The sequence below is a fragment of the Emydura macquarii genome, unplaced genomic scaffold, assembly GCF_026122565.2.
Source record: "Emydura macquarii macquarii isolate MOO-44397 ecotype Brisbane River unplaced genomic scaffold, CSIRO-AGI_Emac_v2 contig_3671, whole genome shotgun sequence".
Classification (NCBI taxonomy): Eukaryota; Metazoa; Chordata; order Testudines; family Chelidae; genus Emydura; species Emydura macquarii.
The window spans coordinates 249,822-257,371 of record NW_027133808.1 but is presented as its reverse complement, the minus strand read 5'-3'; the positions used below and the strand labels follow the sequence as shown (position 1 = coordinate 257,371).

General features: G+C 41.9%; 1 long non-coding RNA gene across 1 annotated transcript; it reads left to right on the top strand.

Moving 5' to 3' along the window:
• The first annotated feature begins 4,777 nt into the window (after positions 1–4,777).
• LOC137145861 (uncharacterized) lies at positions 4,778–7,083 on the top strand. Its single transcript, XR_010917766.1, has 2 exons — positions 4,778–5,338; positions 6,406–7,083. It is a non-coding gene; the product is annotated as an uncharacterized lncRNA (long non-coding RNA).
• Positions 7,084–7,550: the final 467 nt, after the last annotated feature.

Below are 7,550 nucleotides of genomic sequence, written 5' to 3'. Positions count from 1 at the left end.
TTGGGCACAATCCTGCATTCCTTGTGCACCTAAAAGGGATTTTTGCGTGTCTGAAGAACACACAATTGGACCCTTATTCATTTAATAAACATATATTAATGAGGGATTTTTCAGTTTGCTGGTCTTTTACATTTTTTTAAAAAAAAATAATTTTGGGTTGAACAAAACATTTTGTTTGACCCAAAATAAAATGTTACATTTCATTTTTTAATTTAAAAAAAAATTTTAAAATAAAAAGAAAAGAAAAATTCTAAAGAAAAAGTCATTTTGAATCAAACAAAATCTAAATTTTAAAATGTCTTTTTTTTCCCAGAATTGTTAAAAAGTGTTTTTAACCAAATAATTCAGTAACTTTGACACAAATTCCTAGAATATTATAGTGTCACTGTGATGGGGTGGACAAACCCCACACGAGGGAGATAGAGGGGCAGGAACAATTCTGTGCTCGGAAAGCACCGCTCCACCCCCGGGCACGCCTTCTGGGCATGCTCCAGTTGGAGGAGGGGCTTAAAAGTGAGGCTTAAAAGTCTAGCTGGGTGGGCAGTGGAGAGAGACAGACCTGTATTTGCTGCTCTTATGGAAAGACTACGCCAGGAGAATTCATCTCCAGGGGGAGGACAGCTGCACACACCTGGGACCGCTGACCTGCAGAAGCCCATGCATTGAATTGCAAGGGACAACAACAGGCCACGACACACCATGAAGAGTGACAGAGTAGAAGGCAGAGACTCACAGGAGGGTGTTGGTCTTCACTATCTGCAATCCTTAAGATGCCCTGGGTAAGAACCTGGTGGAGTGGAAGGGTATGACCCTAAGAGCATCCCAGTGACAGGAGCCAAGGGGCTCCCTAGTGTGTGGCAGTGAGTTTCAGCTGACCAAACCCGTTCAGTGTACCCCAACTCACTAGTGTCATAACCTATATCTAATAGATGTCACGAAAGGTATCATTGGAAAACTAATAAAACACTGATTATTAATATTCTTGCATATTGTATGTGTGGTAAACCCACAATGCACTGTACAGTTGTGCTGAAAATATGGAACTGAAATGTGTTCAAACCTGGTAAAACAGGTTTTTCACAGACAAAGGAAAGGCTGATGCCTCCATCTAGGTGCAATCACAGTCTACTGGTTATTCATTTGCATATTAAAGGTTGCAGAAACAGGTCAGTTTCCGTTGTAGTAATCAGCAGCAGGAGAGTAACCCGCATCCAGACCTCATGGCTCCTTTATTCAGCATGAAGTGGGGGTGCCCTTCAGAAGAATACATTTCAAATATTCCCTGGACTATAAAGAAGAGGGGCAAAGAACCTCTGGATTATCCTTCACTTAAGAGACAAAAGAACCAAGCAATTTGATCTCCATGATGTATCCTGGCCAGCAAAAGCTGAAAAGAAGAGTGTAGGTGAGAGAAACCACCTCGAACGAAGACAGTATCCTGCCAGATTAAGTTTTTTCATTCTTTAGATGCATGTATTCACTTTTATTTGCTTGTAACCATCTCTACCTTTATGCTTATACTTGGTATCACTTAACCTATGTCCTTTTGCTAATATACTTGTTTAAATTTTCTATAAACCATCTTAATGCTGTGCTTGAATGGAAAGGTGTGTTTACACCAGTGAAGTTAATAAGCTGTGATGTACTGGCTCTATAAAAGAGCAGTGAATTTGATATCTTCTGTGAACATACAGTGGTAGGGGCTGTGCATTTCAGAGAAACATCTCTGAGGAGTTTAGGGACTGGAGTTCACTGATTTTTACCTGCTAAGTAAGGTTTGATGAGTTTGCTGGCAAGGAAGACAGGCCGGTGGGACAGGGAACTGACCCAGTCTAATCCCCAGCAAAGCTCACTCTTGCTGAGGCAAAGAGGTAACAGAGTGGCTCACATCTTGGGGTACCAATAACAGGATGTTACAGAGGATCCAGGTTCTCCTACTCCTTACCTCTGGGTGGGGTTGCCCATGGACTTTAACCACTAGGCAGTACTCTCCTTGTTGCAGAATCTGCATTTTTCACTGAAAAAACTTTTGTCCAAAAAAATGCACCCAGCTCTATTAATGAGAACTATTGCTGTTTGCAGTTTTTAAAACTATGTAACCTCATTTGTCCTACCAGTGTCCTCATCCCTTAGTTTAGCTCAGGGATGGGAGAGTGAATCTATGACAACAATGCTGTGAAACAAATTTTGGATGTTTAGGCTGGTGGTCCAGTGATTCAGACAGCTGCTGTGCCCAAGAACATGAGTCATTCAGTATGTCCCAAATGTAGGTCTGGTTCTGGGGGCAGTGACTGGGGAAAATAAGGCCAGCAGCAGTGCAGCTGAAGAGATCAAGTAACCAATATGTTATGTCAGCAGTTGAAGTTGACAGTAGCCTGGAATTATCAGGCGATAAAGTTACACTCTGTGATTCTTTGCTGTTGAGGAAGAACATTGTTTTATTACATAAACCATATTACAGTGCATTCTTTCAACTCCTTTCCTCACACTTTTGTATTTCCTGTATTTCCTTAAGTACCTGAGATTTAATCTCTCATGCACAGAATTCTAAATTCTCTCTGGATGTTTTGATGAACCAAAGGGAAAATGGGGAGAGGCTGAAAAGGAAGGAAGTCTTTTAGTTGAGACACTGGGAGTGGGACATAGCATCAGTTCTCCACTCTGCCACTGTCTTCTTCTGTGAACTGAGCAGGTCATTCCCTCTCTGTGCATCTTTCCCCATCTATAAAAGGGGGATAATGATACCAACCTCCTTTGTACAGCATTTTCAGATCTAAAAATGAAACGTGCTATTGAAGAGCTAGATGTTCTTGTTATTTATTGTTATTATAAAGTCACTTAATCTTTTTGTGCCTTAGTTTCCATCTTTAAAATAGGAATAACAATACTTCCCTACCTCACATGGATGTTGTGAAGATAAATTCATTTCTGTCTGTGAGATGCTCAGATATTGTGGTAATGAGAGTCAGTGACCAGGGACCAGATTTTCAAAAAAGTGTTCAGCATCCAGCAGGCCTTATTGTGACATATATGACTAGATATTCAAAAAAGCAATGTGTTGAGTGTTTGTAGCGGGTCAGTCCAATAGCCAGCTGGCTAAGTGTTCAGGCAATGGCTTCACAGTTCTTTTCAGTTTGCCCGTCCTGGATGGGATTCTACTGGGTCATATACAGCGGGTCTCAGTCTCTCTTATGTGTCTCCTCTTCCCCCCTTGGGTTCTGTCACAAAAGAGGGGAGGGGAATCTGGGCCCTGGCGCTCCACTGGGTGCTGACCTAGGGCTCTAAAGGGTGTTGCAGTGGCCATTCATTGGTCCACCCCGAGTTACATTCCCCCCTGGGTCACTTCCTATTTGGCTGTGACTACTCCATTTGGGGCATGGTAATAGTCTTAGTAGTATCCACTTCATCCCATTCTTCAGGGCCTCTTGTGGGTTCTCAGCGCCGAAGGGGAGGGGGCACATATAAATCATTGTTCCCAGAGTGGCCTTACCAAGGCTGCAGTTGTTCTGCCCAGAGTTCCAGGCATCAGACTCCAACTCCCCTTCCTCACTGGGCTACCAGTGCCCTTTTTAAATGGTCCCTTCACTTGGAGCATTCCCTGCAGCTGTTGTGGGGCAGGCCTCCCTGGCCCAGTGTTGCTCTATACCTCGCTCTGGTTTGGTGCTGGGTCTGTAAACCCCATCACAGTGCTGCTTAGCTCCTTTGAAAAACTGATCACTTATATTGATGCCTAAGTGGGAACTGAGCTCTTTTGAAAATTCTGACCTTAGATAGAAAGAAGGAGAATGAGGGTCAGATTGACAAGGAAGGCAGGGAGAACAGAGTCCTCTTTAAATTTGGTATCCAGCAATGATCCAAAGTGAATACACACAGAAACTCAGATGAAAGTCAGATGAAAATTTGGAGGTGAACATGCCTAAAAACAGCATAGGAATAGAGCAAGAACTTTAGGAAAATGACCACCCTGACCCAGACAATCTGGAGTGTGTAATGTAATGTAGTAGAGAACCTGAAGTATTGCAGTCAAGAAAATATTCTGTTTTTGAGAGGCACAGTATGTGAACAATGTTAAACTGAGTGCACACTAAACAATTTGGCTTGGAAGTCATAGGATAAAAATCTGTGCAGCCACTTCCTTAAGTTTCATATCTTTAGTGAGATAAGAATCTCACAGGATAACAGTTCTGTTGGGAATTTATACAATTTTTTGGCATGTAGGTGACATAAACTTTTATCAATTTATTCTGGAATTGAGAAGGTTGCAAGACTAGGGTGAGTATGATTTCATACTGCTTAGTTTTCTGGTGTGCTATGAATTTCCTGGATGGGGGAGGAGTTGTAGGTTATTTAAAATGGTCTAAGTTATCTTTGGTTGTGTAGTGAATTTGAGAGTGTGTCTGAGGAAAGAAAATACTGATTTAATACCTTAATTTTTGTCATGACAGTCTCTCTCTTTCTCTCTTTCTACACACACATCTAATAAAATGTAAACCCTTATTTCTATCTATCCATATGTATTCAAGCTAAAAGTGTGATCAAAGTAAATGATTTAAATTAAAACACAGAATGATAAGTACTAAGGAATAGTATGAAATAGATGGAGGAGTTTGAGGTGGCTTACTCATATCACCTGTTAAACAGGAGGCTCAGCAAACAATTAATTCACCTGTGATTGATTGATTGACTCCTGGCCAGAGGGGGAGAGCTAGGTAAGAGTCATTAGACACCTGGCCCTTAAAAAGAAGCTAAGGGAACTCATCAGAGGGGAGACTAGAATACAAAAGAGCAATCTCCTGTAGTGAGAAACTTAGAGAGAGCAGTTCAGCAGGGGTTAGTTCAGCAGAGAAAAGAGTAGCTGGGATGCTTATGGGAGAAGCCAGACGCGTAAGAACCTCAAAGGGTGGCTGTATGGGGAAGGAGCACAAGGGGTCTTGGAGGTAGGAAGCTGCACATCTGAAGAAGCAGACCCAACTGCATACTACAGGTCTTGTATTAGAACCCAGAGTAGAGAGTGGGCCTGGATCCCCCTACCAGCCCCTGAGGAAGGGGAGGGCAAGCCCAATGAAAGGCATATAGAGTCTATAGTGGGGCTGAAGAATTACCCCCAAAGGATGTGCTGAAAAATAGCCAAACTGGGGAAGAGAGGACAAAGGCTTTTTTTTGTGTTAGAATGTTTTCTGTGAACTTTTGGCCCTTCGTTACCTCAAAAGAGGACTGAACTTTTTGTGACTTGGCTGGAGGGCCAACCTGTGGAATATCTAGTGAGAGGCAGACAGCTTGCAGCAGGTGCTGGATACAAGGGTGCCTTGCAGCCTGACAGAAGTGGGTGCTATGAGTGGTGAGTATCTTACCTTGTATAGATCTTGGGATATAACTAAAGCCTCAGTCCTGCAGTCATATTCACATAACCTGTGTAGAGCCCCACTGAAATCTATGGGGTTCTCTACAGGTGCAAGGGTCTACCAAAGCAGATATGATTGCAGCTTGGGGCCTGTAATTGAAGATATGGGTCTGAGTCACAAAGCTTGAATTCAGAATTAGATCTAAATCCCAACTTCCACAAATTTGTGGAGGTTGTTGGTTCTTTTATTCCAGTTTGGGCCCATCTCTAAAATACTGAGTGCATGACTATTGCAACAATTGTATAAATAATAGTAGCCTTTTCATTTAAGCATTCAGGTATTGGAATAAACTTCTGTTGGCAACTCAATATTTGAAGCAACTAAGCCCCTCTTGTGGGTTTTGCCAAAGAAACCAATAATCTAGTAACAAATGATTAGGCAGGGGGAGAGTTGTAATCACTACTGCTGACCAACTAAGAACTATACACGTACTATTGTTAGGCCTGCTCAAATTGTCCATCAAACTGTTTTTCAATAGAAAATTTGGTTTTCAATTAAATGATTTTTTTTGTGAAAGCTGTCTGCTCTGTGGAAAACTTCACTTTTTTTATTTAAAAACTAATCACCTGAAACTGAAAGTTTGTCTGAAAAAAACAAAAGTTAATTCAGAAATGCTGCCACAGAGTCTCCTGGGATTTGTAGTTTACATTCTTCATGCTCCCATTCTCCAGGGGTCAGGTTCCCCACCTAGACAGTATCTCCCACAATGTACTGCTCCCATGATGTACTGCAGTGGCTAACCAAGAGGAAAGACCATTGTGCAACATGGGAGATTTGGTCTGGTCAAGGAGCCTGGCCCATAGAAGAGAATGAGGATATGAATTTTGGTGAGGCACCATGATGACATTTCTGAATCAAAATTTCTTATTTTTGATTTTTTTTATTAAACCAAGTTTTTTACACTAGAAAAATCTCATCTTCTAACCATCTGTCTTCCATCCCCTGTACATTTTTGCTAATTTTGTGTATTATGCTCATCTACATTGCCTTCCTCACTTCCCAGGATTCCCACCCCTTCCCAACACAGCTGTGATCTACAACTTCATCAGCACAGAAATGCAGACTCTCCTTATCTTTCCTTCAGAAGCATTTATTTTCCCAACACTCCGAGCATGGCATGACCAGATAGCAAGTTTCAGTTTTTATTACAAACTGCCTGGGAGCTGTTTCAGTTGAATCTAGGAGCTCCAGAATCCTTCATCTTAGCTGACAAGTAAAGAAGTTCTTGTTTCGACAAATGGTGCTTATATGTCATTGCTGAAGTTGATGCAATGGTGAAATGGCTTGACTTTTTTCTCTTTGATTTTATTTTGTGTTTAAACTAAACAAAGTCTCAATTTCTGTAAGACTGGGCTTCACATAAATGAGGCATGCATATTTTTCTTAGACTTTAGATCCATGTCTCAGCCACTTACTTCAAAATAAAACTAAAATAGTTACTTTTTGATAGTGAGAAAAGTCCATTGGCTTGCTACAAAAACATGCAAATTCTATTCCACCTCTGCAGGTGTAGAAGACCTGACCTGCTATGACGTGGGGATGTGGAATGTATATCGGGCAGGATTGGCAGAAGCTATCGCAGGACCCCACTTTAGCCTCTTGTGCAGGGCCAAGAAGAAACATTTCTATGGTGTGGGGAGCGCAGGGAGTACTGGTTCTGTGTATCCTCAGGGGGATACACTGCCCTACAGGGGCTGGGGAGGGGACAATAGACATCTCAAATCTACCATCACAAAGTGAGGCAGCCATCCTAAAGAATGGCATTGTCTTCATGTTGGGAAGCATGAGAAAATACTGGGTCTCCTTGAGCTTCTTTTGGGGCAACATGGCTCCATTGAATCCTTAACTCAGGGGTATGCTCAATCTAGCCCAAATCTATTACAAATGCTTTAAATCCAATTTAAAAGTGACTTAGGACACTGAACAGTCAGTTAGGCAAGTCTGACAATTTTACCCCTTAATGTTGTGGGAGGATCCTATCTGATGAAATTGTAGCTGGATGAACATCCAATGCTGCACACACATTTTCCACTATTGAAGAGGATCTGTCTACACAGCAATAAAACAGCCATGGATAGTCCATGTCAACTGACTTGGGCTCACCAGGCTGGGGCTGCAGGGCTTTAAGTGCAGTATAGATGATTGGCC